Here is a 6,116-nt window from a genome sequence, read left to right as displayed (position 1 = left end):
GGCTATTTACAACAGTGTTGTATACTGCAAGCAGATGTTTTGCTTTTGACTACCATAGTGAAGTCAATGGAGTCAGGGCTGTGTAAATGACACACGTGTTAAGTGTTGTGCAAAAAATGTGTGAATCTAATGAAAAGGTATGAACACATTTGCAAAAGAAAACTTCTGCTGTGGTTTGGAAAAATACTGGAAAAAGCGATTGAAAAAAACTGTATTACATTGATGCACATTCACAAATGAAGATAAACGTGAGCCCAGAAAACACTCACCACATAACAGCCTGTGCTGTTGACAGCAGGTAGGACTGGATTAGGAACTGATACTGTTGCCAAGTTCTTACTCATTATCACAATAAGATGTGTTTTGACTTAACCTGCTTTCCCCTTCTTAATCTTCCAGTTTTTTCATGTCCTTAGCTGACAGTAATGACATTGTGTGCTGGTACCATCTTGTCTCAGAGCTGCCAACTTTTCAAAAAACCTTGGAGTGAGATTTCATTGTGTGTGTGTGTGTTGTATCCACGTTAGAGTTCTCATCGGGCCTGAAAATTAAGACCCGACCCGACCCGGGCCTGACTGGGCCAGCCCGAGGCCCGACCCGACCCGACTAATTAGCCGAACTTTAGGCCCGACAGCCCGATAAAGCCCGAAAAAAAAAAAAAAAAAAAAAAAAAATCGCCAAATTCGCCATTATTTAGCAGAGCCGGTCGGCCGCGGCACCGGGGCACCATCAGTCGGTATCAGGCGAGCCGGCCGCCGCACCGGCCAGCATCAGGCAGCTCACCTGTCAGATCCGGCAGACCTGACCGGTGGGCGCGGTATCGGACGGTGCCGCGGCCGGCCCGCCTGATGCCGACTGATGGTGCCGCGGCATGTGCGGGTCAATACGGTAGTCTAGAAAACTGGAGATTTTTTTTTTTCTCGTGCGCCCCCAAGTAGATTGCGCCCTGGGCAGTTGCACTGCCCATAGCAAAAACCGTCCCTGCTGCCGAGTCTGCCAGCACAGCGGGATACTGCTGCAACTCTCTCTCACTTGTTTGCGCTGCGCTCGCACAGCTGGTTGTCTGTCTGTCACTGAAAGTTTAGCCTCCAATGCAGTCTCTCACTTTCTCCACCAGTCACATAAAAATGAAACGTCATAACCAATAACACAACACATAATTATATTTTTTTTTATTTAAAAAAAAAAAAAAAATCCCCCACAGAACCCGAAGCCCGACCCGACCCGCCCAATTCACGTAAATTTTAGGCCCGACCCGACCCGAAAATGTCGGGTCGGGTCGGGTCGGGTCGGGTCGGGTTCGGGCAGAACATGAGAACTCTAATCCACGTTTGCACTGCACACGTGGCCGTGCATGTGCTCGTGCATGAACGCCCGTACCGTGTTGGAGCACACCCCCTCCCACCGTGCCAGAGCGGGGGAAGTGTACCCTACTGTATTAAAGCACGGAACGGAGCATCACACTGGTCAAATAATCCAGATTTTAGGGGCAAACGTGCTTGGGCACAGTACAAACTTGGTAATGTGAGTAGCCTCTAACTCATTCATTTCATTGGATAATATGCCGGTGGGGTGAGGTGGAAGTCCCTGATTGATTGAAAAGATTCTTTTGATTGGCTGAGCCTCTTGTAAAAGTGGCCCAGCCTCTGCTCTGCAGGCATAACTTATCGATCACAAGTGGCTTTTCTCAGGCTCAACAGATACATCACAGATAAACAGAACCATTTTTAGTAGAAAAAAAGGCTCTAGATGAGCACTTCAGCGTGAGAAATCGGAGGTGTGGCGTGAGAGCGTGTGAAGCCAATCAAATGCGTGAGTCTCACGGCCAATGCGTGAGATGTGGCAGCTCTGCTGTCTACTTCATTGTTCAATTCATTGTGTTGCCTTTCTGCATTCCATTGCTTTACTGAGTTTGCAGCTTCCCTGTTCTCTTAAAAGAATCTTGTCGATTTCATCTGAAATCTCTAAAATGATGGATTGCAGCATAAGTACGCAGAGAGTTGGGTTACCCATTGCCAAATGAGTAGCCTAAGTGTGCCTCTTGCGGTGCTCCAGGCTGTTTCTCGGTGAATATTAATTATTTTATTTTATGAAACCCTGTAAGTACACCTGTTGTGAGAGTGCCAACTTGATATCTGTTGCTTAGTTGTTATATGTTAGTAACAGCTTGATATTGCTTTATACAACTCATAAGTGCATATGTTGGGGGAAGAGGGGGCCGGTCCAGAATTGCTAGGGCCAGATTTTGCTCCCAGGCTGGCCGTGGTCATGCCCCCCTACCGTTTTCCACAACTGGATCATGATTGATTGATTGATTGATTGATTGATTTAAACTAGTAATTCATTAGTTCGTTTGATTCAGGGAGGCTCAGTTTAGCTGCAGTGACATGGACATGGTGGATGAGTCAAACCAGCCTGGGCCAAAACACACTGAAGCACAGACACTTTCACATAGGGTTTTGTGGGGTCTTAAAATCATCAATATCCATATTTTGGGAAAGCTATATGAGCAAATCAAGACTTTAAAGCCAAAGGGGCGAGAGTGCCATTTTGTGCCAAATTAAAGGTCTCACTGAGTGTCAAAGGGACAGAATTACAATGAAGGCCCATATGTTGTAAGTGTAAAAAACTGAAGGGCATAACTGGAAGAGTGAGGTTTTTTTCTGTGCCAAAAGGGAGCAAGTGAACTCAAGCAGCACTTATCTCCAAATGGCTGTCACTTTAGAGGGCTCTTATTTTTCTCACTCACTATTGGCATGCTAACAGCTTCAGCACGCTAGCAACATGATGATATGATTTTCAGTAATGTTAACAAACAGGGGTGTTGCTTCAGCAAAGGCCAAGGTCTGGCAATGTGATATGACATCACAGAAAAGCTCAGTGATGATGGGATTTGAAAAATATGAACTGATAGTACTTCCCACCTTTGCTGAGCAAGTGTTTTGTTCAAAAGGAATTAAAGCCAGGTCTCTTATAGACATCTGTCCCAAGTATAGGCCAGTTGGATTCAGAGATTGAAGCAAAAATAAAAGCCTGGGCTGTTAATTGGGGTTGTAAGGTTTTTACTGCATGATTCAGTCTTTGTGCAGCCAGAACAGAAGGAGCTGCTATTCTGTTAGTTAGTTTCATTTGTTTATCCATCACATACCATGAAGAAATGCATTGAATTACATGCTATTTTCTGGTAGTTAACAAAGGGTTGTTCAAAACACAGCAAAACTTTTTTTTTTTTTCACAAAATCAGGGAAATTATTGTAGTTTCAAAGTAGTAAGACTCGTTCACTGAACAGGACTGACTGAATGAAGGAGGCTGATCCAAAACAGAGATTCAGCTCAGTATACCTGCTATACCTGCTATTCCTTTGATGCCTAGAATTTCAAAAGCCTTGGTGAAAGTAGCTGAGCATTATTTTGATGATGAAGCTATTCATCACTATCTTGTTTCAGTAAAGGGTAATTGATTCAACTAGAACTGTCACAATATTATTTTGCAGTGATCTAAATCTAATAACACAAACAGATCAAATATTCTGCTCAGAACATGGCAGCAACAGCTGATTGAAGTTAACCCTAACCAGTGTTGGGCAGTAGCGGCGTTACAAGTAGCGATGTTACTAGTTTAACTACATTTCTCAGTAGCGTGGTCGTAACGTTGCTGTTTTCTAAATCAAACAGCTTTTAAGTAGTGAAACTATTTTACTGATCAAATAGCACGATAGCGTCCACAGAAGCTACATTTTCCCAGGCATTTCTCAACATTATACGCAGCAGAGCTTCTGCTGCGGTTTGACATCGAACCGGGAGCAGCAGGTGACATCACTGCCGCTCACGGACCTGTAGGTGTAGCCGACAGACGCTCTTCTGGTTTACGTCGCATATCTGTCCTAATTGTCTACTGCCGCATGACACAAACACACACACACCCACACACACACACACACACACACTCACTAACATATATACACACCACCTGAGGCCTATATCACGAAGCAGGATTAAGGCATTAGCGAGATAACTTCAGGCTCAACTCCGGATTTTCTGTATCACAAAGCTGGTTCACCTCTCATCGGGATAGGAAACCTGTCCTGAACATGTCCTGAACCTGTCCTGAAAGCTAGCCTGCTCTGGGGCAGGCTAGCTTTCAGGATAGGACTGAATCCTACATAAAGCACTGCCTCCTGGCCAATCAGCTGTTTGCCAAAACATGGCCTGCCCAATCACTGAGGATCCCCTTGAACAACGAGTCCAAATGAGGAGAGCATTACGGCGTGAAAGGATTTTCCTTGACCGGTCATATCCGTTAGATTTTGCCGACGACTCTGTATGAAAAAGGATCATTTGTACCCTTCAATCAAGAGGGTGAGTCAGCCTTTAAATTTGCCTTTTGTTCTTGCTAAGTTCTAACGCAGCTCAGTATCTGATTTTATTCAGGCTATCAACCTGATGTACTGACGTTATTGAATTTTGGCGTTTTATTATAGCCTTTATAACAGACTATTATAAAATGGCAAACTTACCAAATGCAATGATGTTTTTGTGTTTAATTTTTACTTGTTCCCACCAGCGGCAGTTCATCAATAGGGGGTGCTAGGGCGCTGCCCCCATCAAAAATGCAGGAAAAAGTAAACACAGTAAACATAAATTACCTACATGATCCAAAAATAATTATGAAATTAAAGCTGTTCACTTATACAATGTGTCTGGCTGATGATTTTTCAGCATTCATTAAATATTGGTTTTATTTGGTAATTTTGTGCCAAATTACCCCCCCCCCCCCCCAGGCTCCAGGGTGGGGCCCCGGCTCCGCCGTACCGGGCGACGTCACAGTCTTTTGCTGGGTATCGATTCAAATTTCAAGAATCGATTCGATTCCGATTCACAAGATTCAGAATCGATTATCACGATCCGATATTGCCGATCCGATCCGATATTGATTTGGTTAGTTTTATTAAAAAGCGTTTTGAGCTGTTACTGAATAACATGCCTTTCTAGTTATGCAACACACATATATACATATATATATATATATATATATATATATATATATATATGGGGGGGTACAAATGCAAACAGTAACAAGAAATAAAATAAAGTACAGAAATTAATACAAAAAGGCTGGACAATAAATGATTATCAAATCAAAATCACAACTTCTGACGACTGCGCGGGGGGGCTGGGTGCTTATATGTGAAAAGCAAAGCGAACAGCAAGTGGAACAAAGGAGAGATGGGAAGGCAGCCAGCGCATGGCATAGCACCATAAAAACGAACACAATAATTACACAAATACGTCTCTGATTAACGTTAGGGGATTTAGTCACTTGGGGGAGTTTGGAAAGTCGCTAAGTTGTCACTGTATCAGCAAGTGGAACGAGGGTGAGATGGGTGGCCAGCGCACGGCATATCGGCACAAAAACAAACACAACAAACGTTACATAAATAAGTTTCTGAGGGGTAGCGGAGAGACCGCTATCCCGCAATCGCGAGGACTTGTTCCTTCTCCTGAAAGTGCAGAAAATGCACGATGATGGGTCTGGGTCTCTCTCCCTCCGCGGGTTTAGCTCTCAAGGTTCTGTGTGCTCTGTCCAGCTCGGGTGGGTTGGTAAACGAGCCATCCTGACATAACACACACAACAGACATAAAATCCTTCACCACTGACCTGCTCAAAGACATTCTTCAAATCTCTGATGATCAACCAGGTCCAGAGTTGGAGAGGGTACACAGGCTGGGCCCACCACGAGGACAGAACGGTAAACCACGCACAATCTTGCTCAAATTGCTCTGATTTGATGATAAAGAAAGGATCCTCAGAGCTTCACAAAAAAGAAAGAGTTAGTCTTCAAGTCACAAAAATTCTTCATATTCCAAGACTATTCAACAACAGTGTCATGGAAAAGAATGGAGTATAATGACATCAAAACCGCGCAGCACCTCAAGAACATCCCCTTCAAACTATGGTTCCCTTCCATTCGTTTTTGAATTAATTCAGCAGCCAACGCGATATATACGGTTGGTAACCGGATCAGTGAACTAGTATTCCCTCCTCTCCTCTGTATTAAAGTGGCGCTCTGAATCTGAACTGTAATAACCTAGCCTAACCTCTTCCAGTTATTAAA

Source organism: Myripristis murdjan, chromosome 15 (assembly GCF_902150065.1).
Source record: "Myripristis murdjan chromosome 15, fMyrMur1.1, whole genome shotgun sequence".
NCBI classification, from domain to species: Eukaryota; Metazoa; Chordata; class Actinopteri; order Holocentriformes; family Holocentridae; genus Myripristis; species Myripristis murdjan.
Note: the sequence above shows the minus strand (reverse complement) of the source record.